Source organism: Lynx canadensis, chromosome D3 (assembly GCF_007474595.2).
Source record: "Lynx canadensis isolate LIC74 chromosome D3, mLynCan4.pri.v2, whole genome shotgun sequence".
Classification (NCBI taxonomy): domain Eukaryota; kingdom Metazoa; phylum Chordata; class Mammalia; order Carnivora; family Felidae; genus Lynx; species Lynx canadensis.
The window spans coordinates 12,508,033-12,515,801 of record NC_044314.2 but is presented as its reverse complement, the minus strand read 5'-3'; the positions used below and the strand labels follow the sequence as shown (position 1 = coordinate 12,515,801).

The following is a 7,769-nucleotide window of genomic DNA, read 5'->3' as shown; positions in this document are numbered from 1 at the left end:
TCAGTTGCCGAACCTACTAAGTCACCCAGGCGCCCCTCCATTTCCTCACTTCTATTACCCATATGCCTCCGATCTAACCTGATTGTGATTTATCTGGCAAGGCAATGATTTTCAATCTGCAGCAGTGGGATCCTATGTTTGAATAAAGCTGTATATAGAGACCTGATGTATAAATCAAGTGTGAAGTCAGCCAGTATAGGTGAAGACTAGAATTTGACAGCAAGGGAACAATGCTCCCTTCTGATGGCTGCCCCTCCACACCCAGTAGTCCCTGAGTTTTCTCCAAAAAAACCCATGAGAATAATGCCCCCAAACATTTTTTTGTTTGTTTGTTTAAAAACCTTTATTAATTTTTGATCAGGGAAAGGACAATCAATCTCAACGTCAACTTGTCACCTAATCATAAATTTGAACTTAACAGGATTCACTGCCCTAGACACTGCACCGACAGACTTTGACAACATAACTTAAAATGAAAATCTCCCTTGTTCCCTAAGGTTGCCTGTTGAAAGAATAAGCAGTCCCTTGCAATAACCAACATTGGTACTTGGCCTAGGTTTAAGGTCAAACAGCAAAACAAGAGCAAAACAAGGCCAAGTGCATTATGACTTGATAGCTAGCAAGTACAAACATCATTAAACAAAGAAAGTTGCAGGCACCAAATAAAACAAAAGGCAGGTTCAGCAGCATAAAAAATTTACATTTCCTGGAAGGTGAGGTCAACTACTCTGCACAAGAACCCGTATGCCAATCCTAAAGGCTAATGTAGAACCACAGAAACAAAACAAAAAAACCTTAAATCCAAGGACACTGAATATAAAATTTAAAGCTTAAATTTACCCAGGAAATTCTTCAAAATCTACAGTTAAAACTGCTTTTTGATTCACCAGGAAAATCTGTTGTAATAACTCGGGTCACCTTAGATTTGCATCGACATACATAAAATTTAAAGTATACTTTTCCCCACTACTCCTTCCTATGTCTGAATATGGGATGTTTAACTACGCAGCTCAAGCACTAATGCATTAAAAATGATGAAACCTACTAGCATGACTTTTTCTAAGAGCTCACACCACATTAACAGTTAACACCCAATATAGCTTCCTAAAAAACGCCCCACAAGAAAACATTTGGTTCAGTTTGGTGCTTGCTGCGACAATACCAGTAGAATACAACCGACTTCCTCAAGTCCCTACTTCAAGTATCTGCATCTCACTTTTGCTCAAATTTTAACCACTTCATACCTCTCTGCCAAAATCCTTGTAGCAATTTCTGATACTCTTAAACTGTGGCTCCAACACACTGTTTAACACTGCCTTTTCCCTGGGTATATCTGGATGTTTTAATCAAGAAAACAAGTAATGTCATGGTATTACGATTAGCCAAAGCTCTTTCTAACAGACCAGATTCTGATTGAGTGTATCATAACCAATGGCTTTCCAGAGACAGGAACAAAGCACAATTGCTTCTATTTATGAAAAGGAACTACCAACATGCTTTGTGCTAAAAAGGCACACTTCTTCACAATATAATCCAGAAGATTCACGGTCGGCTAGAAAGCTTCCACTAATGACAACACTATGACAAGGTATCCAAATGCACAGAGAAACATTAAAGGTGTGGTGGAAACCTCAGTTAGCGGGGAAATGAAGCCTCAGAATATAGAATACATCTAAGAAAAATGGGGAACAGGGGGACACTGTAGCTGGCTATTCAAAAAAGGACCACTGTTTCTCCCTATGGACCAATATTCCCTACAAAATAAACTGTGCCTTAATTATTGTTTATTTTCAGTTACACTTTTACAGAGCTTTTTAGTACCTGATGCAGAAAAACAATCACATAAGGAAGCATTTATTTGAGGTTTAACATGAAATCACACAAATAAAATTTGTATAAACACAACTCCACACTGAGTCATAATACAGAGAGCAAAAGACAGAGTAAAAACAAAGAAAACTAACTGGCGGCTATATACAGTTGGACACAGTTGTGTCTTGTACGCTAGGAAGTCTTTTACAAAATAATCACCTTAGATCAACAGAAGGCTGATCTTCAATGCCGTCCGTCCTGCAAGATGGGTTTAGCAGTCTCCTCCTGTTTTCTCCAAAGTCCTCCTTTAGTATGGCTTGCCACCCCCTCGAGAAGCCTTGCCTTCAGTGCTCTGTTGGCCACTGTAGTCTGCATATCTGTGTCCATACCCATAGTCTCCCTAGTTATACCCGGTATAATCACAGCCACAGCCACCACAGTTTTGACCACCACCAAAGGCACTATCGTAATTTCCATATCCTTGATCATCACAGTTATTAAATCCCTGGTTCCAGTTTTGGCCCTGACCTTGCCCATGACCCCTCGTACCACCTTGTCCACCAGCCACTGTACCTCTTCCTCCTTTTTGTTGTTGCTGTTGCTGCCTATAGACCTCGTTGGGTTGTGCAACTTGGATTTCACACTTCCCAGAACCAATTTGATGATATCTGCTTTCTAACAATTTCTTTCCTGGCTCTTCATCGGTATATGTGATAAAGCAAAGTCCTTTTTCATTTGGTTTTGTCTCCACGGGAAGTGCAATATTTTCAATATCTACAAAGGCTCCAAAATGTTCTTCAGTTTGTTCTTCAGAAGTACCTTGGCTCAATCCACCCACAAACACCTTTTTGGGAGGTTCTTTCCCTTTTAAAGCTCTGGCCCTTTTGGGGGTCTATCAATTTGCCATCCAGTTTGTGTTCTTTCAGTTCCCAAACCGTATCAACACTAGCAGCGTCTCTGAAAAGCACAAATCCAAATCCTCTCGAGCTTCCAGTCACTGGATCTGTTTTTATTGTACAGTCTACAATTTCCCCAAATCGAGACAAATATTGTCAGGTCTTTCTTGCTTGTATCCCAGCTCAAGCCTCCAATAAACATTTTGCCGTCATCCTGCGGATTCTTGCTCGCGGTTGATCTCGGATCCCTCTGCGAATCCCTCTATGCTGCTGTACTCGTTCATGTCCTGCATGGTGGTGGAGCTGTGGGCTGCGGGGGGCAGGGTGGGGGGTTCCTGGCGCGCAGTCTGGGTCACGGCAACAGCTGTGGCAGAGCATTGTATGGAGCTGGATTTCAAATGGTGGCGGAAGAGCCCCCCCCCCCCCAAATATATTCTTAACAGGATTTGACTAGTTCAGATTCTATTCCACTCTATTCTCTGTGGATAAATGCTTATTCATGTTTCTAAACTCCTGACACACGTTACTCTTGGGAAATGATAACAAATAATCACAATAATAGGCAAGAAGTCATTTTTTTTTCTAGTACAGGATTAACTGACAGTTTTAAAGTTTTTTTTGGTAAAAATATAAGCATAACAGGTAGGTGTTAGTATTATGTACAAATACTGTATTAAGATGTTATATTTCAGTACTATATCAGTGGGGGTTCTCCAGAGAAACAAAAATCAATGTGTGTGTGTGTGTGTGTGTGTGTGTGTGTGTGTGTGTGTGTGTGTTAAGAGATTAATTTTAAGGAATCGACTTGTGCTTGTTGGGGCTGGCAAGTCTGAAATCTGTAGGGCAGGTCTGCAGGCTGGAGGGCTTGAGGTTTTAGTCTTGGGGCAGAATTTCTTCTTCTTCTTTGGTAAATTTCAGGTTTTGCCCTTAAAGCATTCTACTGATTGGATGAAGTCTACCTGTATCATTGAAGGCAAACCTCTTTACTTGAAGTCAAATTATTGTAGGTTTTAACAACATCTACAAAATATCTTTATAGCAACACCTAGATTAGCTTTGATTAAATAATTGGGTACCGTAGCCAACACATAAAACTAATCATCAAAAATAAAATGGAAAATAATTTTTACTTGATATATATACACAAAATAACTGCTAAATAAAATAACCTAGTAATTAAAAAATACAATATGTTTATTAAAAAACTTTTTTCAAGTTTTTTTAAGTTTAAGAGAGAGACAATGCATGAGTGGGGTAGGGGCAGAGAGGGAGATGCAGAATCCAAAGCAGGCTCCAGACTCTGAGCTGTCAGCACAGAGCGCCATGCGGGACAGGAACTCACAAGCTGTGAGATCATGACCTGAGCCGCGAAGTCTGATGCTTAACCAACTGAGCCACCCAGGCACCCCCCAAATACAACACACTTAATATTTAAAAGTTACCATGCTTAATTTGAAGTTTTAAAATAATATGTGTGTGTGTGTGTGTGTGTGTATACACATACATATAGGTGCCCTTCTCTGATAGTTGATTTTTGTTCTATGACAAATATTACAGATGAAGAAAATTTTCTTTCATTTTAGGATTTTGTTGGTTGAACTGTTATGGTGAGCCCAAAAGAATCTTCTAATTGGTGTTAGGGTACTTTTGGCACCATATAAGCTCACCCCACTTTTTAAGAATGAGAATGTTTGTGTGCTTGTTCTCATTTGGTTTTACCATTAAAATCAATATTACTTCTGCTTAGATTTTATATCAATTTCTGTGTTCGGATCAGAGTATTATACAACATTCACATCTTCTATGTGAGATTCCGCTGTTAAAGTATTTACAAAGGACTTTAGCTTTTAGTGAATAGTCCAATGCTTACAAACTCTGGAAAACATTATTGGATTAATTTTCAAATGATGTGATATTTGGATATTTTAGAAAGGCTAAGAACATATATTGAATTTATAAGTTTAAAGACTTCTGTTGCTTCCAATACGGATTATTTTCTTAGAATGCATCTCATAGAACTTGTATACATATGTACTTATTAATATTTATTTGCAAAAATGTCTCGCGGTTTGCAACAAGGCCATAGAACACACTTATAACATGGCAACAGCCACCGATAATACTAATTGAGAAGCTTGTGACCACTTCTCTGTGTTCCTATTCTGGTTCCCAGTTATGTCAGTATTAACCTTCAGCTTCCTACATCTGTAGGTCCGTCCATCTCTTACTTTTGACATAGGTGGATTCTTCTGAAACTAGGAACCTGTTGATTGCTAAGCTTTCATTCTGACAAGAAAATTAAAATATATTTTCTCTTTTACCTGATTTGTCAACTTTAAAAAATACACAATTTTTTCCTTTCACTTAATTTTTGTTTTGACACCTCTTATAAAAAAAATCTTGAGCCAATTTTGAAATTCCCCCACCCCTTTCTCTGGGATAAGGAGATTAGCATTTGCTAAAATAAATAATAGACATATTTCTTATAATAACAAAATAATACTGATTGCTCCCTCCTGTCCCTGTATTGTTGTCATTCATTTCACTTCTACTTCTACTAAGGAAATCTACATCTACATCTGTATACACATAACACATATATATAAGCATACATAATCAAATACTTTGCCATTATCATTTTGAACAATCCATTATGTTAGATCAGTTAAGAATAAGAAAAATAGAAGAAAACAAGGTGATCAAAGCGCACAAACTTCCAGTTGTGAGAGATACAAGTTCTGAGAATGTAGCGTATAGCATGGTGACTATTCAAAAAGAATAAGAAAAACAAAAGCTTTCATTTCACCTTCACCTATTTCCTCTTTGATGCTTTTCCTTTCATTATACAGCTCCGAGTTCCCAACCTATTTTATTTTCCTTCTCACTAAAGAACTTCTTTTAACATTTCATGCAAGCAGGTCTACTGGCAACAGATGTTGGTTCACAAATTCCGTAGTTGCTTGGGTGAAACTTAAAATTGGCCTTGTACACGGAGGGCAGGGGGTAACCAAGGAAAGAGGCAGCCATCCAGATCCGTGGGCAGAAGGTTTAATGCACAAGGGGACTTACTTATGAGGCTTGTCTAGGTGGCCACAAGACCACTGGATCTCTGCACCTACTCGCCATAATCTCAAACATTTATAGAGAGACCTTAACAGGGCTCCATCATGTATACAGCTCAGATGGCCTCAACAACACTTGCTCACTCAAGGCGGCATCTTTGGAGGTGGCCGGCTCTGGGAACAGGAGGCAGGGTGCATGTTTCAAAGATGGAGAGGGTGGAGGAGCCTCCCATGGCCCGGGGCCAACTTGCCGGTCAACCTGTGACCATGTCTTCTTGATGACCTCCCAGACACTCCAACCCTCAAGACCGACTGGATGTTAAAATTTTTCATGCCTCCCTCTTCTGCGATGGGCCTGGCGTGGTCAGCAAGGGGCTTCACTAGTATGGAGGTGGCTCATTTGGCAGCTATCTGGCTACATTTGAAAGCAGATGCCATGGAAATAATTCAGGTTCGTTAAAAAAAAAAAAAGGCACAGATTAAGATAATGATTCCCAAAACAAGTAACTTTTTTCCCACCAAGAGCCCACTGATTTACTGAGTCCTCCAGGCTGAGGATTATTCAGAGTTCATTTGCATCCTCCTGCGATTTAGTAAAGAGGATACATTAGCAGACTCATCAGGTATGAACACACAACAGTCTGTTTCTATAATGACACAGGTACCTCCTTGCGAGGCAATAATAATGTCTAAGGCGGTTCTATTTTGGAGAACAGCTTTTCCAATTAGAGACCTTTCAGTGTTCACTAAAGACAGCCATTGGCAGCTATCATTTAGGGCTTGTTAGTGAAGGTAGTAAGGGCTTCTATGCCCTCAGGCTGATGGAGGGGACAAAAACTGTAGCCAAATGATCTTACCAGTAGAAACAGAATGTGCCCTCTTTCTTGAGGAGAGTGAGGTTACAAATTTTTGTTACCGTGGGAGGATTCTCCTCTGTGCCCAGGGAGAACAAGGGTGCAAGTGCCCCAACCACCCAAGTGGAAGCCATGGCCACGGACTGGGCCACACAACCACTGGGTCCCATTCAGGGCTACCCAGGGAATACCTGAAGGGGAGTAATGGGTCAGTGCCAAACCACTGGCTCTCCTTTAATGTGACAGAATGACTGGATGGTTCCATTCATATCCATCCCGTATTCCTGGCACAACTGGGTTGGTTCTGTTTAGAGTGATATTTCTCTTTCCAGCATAGGGGTACCCTGACGCTCAAATGTCCTTTACCTGGTGTGAGCTACATGAACTTATTTCAATCTGAGTGCTCTGATGGTGGTATTTTAAGCACCTTCCTGGTCATCAGTTTGATGGGCTGCCCATGTAGTTTGACAGAAAAAGAATACCCTTGTCGGGTGTTATCAACAGTGTGAGCCACAAGCCAGTTTTCTGGATCAGTACTGGTGATATCAGATGAATGAAGAGTACTAGTCCTAGCTTGTTTTCCTCAATGTACTGTTCTAGGCTTTCCAGTCCCCTCCCTGGTGATACCCCCCATGGCAACCTGATAAGCTAGAGAGGGGCAGCTGCCAACATACCCAACTGTTGGTCAAGCCCACTTGGTCACTGTCCTTCTATAAGAGTTATAGCTGTGGCCGGGGTGCCTGGATGGTTCAGTTGATTAAGTATCCAACTTCTGATTTTGGCTCAGATCATGATCTCACAGTTCATGAGTTCGATCCCCACACTGGGCTCTGCACTGACAGTGCGGAGACTGCTTGGGATTCTCTGTCTCCCTCTGTCTCTGCCTCTCTTTCTCAAAAATAAACACTAAAAAAAAAATAATTATAGCTGTGGCCTGATCCTTAGATGTTAATGTGGCTGCAGCTTTAGAAACTTCCCCTGGCTGTGCATCTATACATGTTGGCTGGGGAGGCAGCACCACCAGGCATGAGGAGCTATGGTGGGGGCGGGATATGCCAGATCAGGACACCTGCATTCTCCCATCATGCAATGGTGTGCGTTCCACCCCAGGTACCATGTACTTCCACACGTCCAGCCTGCAGCAG

General features: G+C 40.9%; 1 pseudogene; it reads right to left on the bottom strand.

Annotated features, from left to right (window-relative positions):
* Positions 1-2,119: 2,119 nt before the first annotated feature.
* LOC115527992 lies at positions 2,120-6,003 on the bottom strand (annotated as a pseudogene).
* Between the last annotated feature and the right edge of the window lie 1,766 nt (positions 6,004-7,769).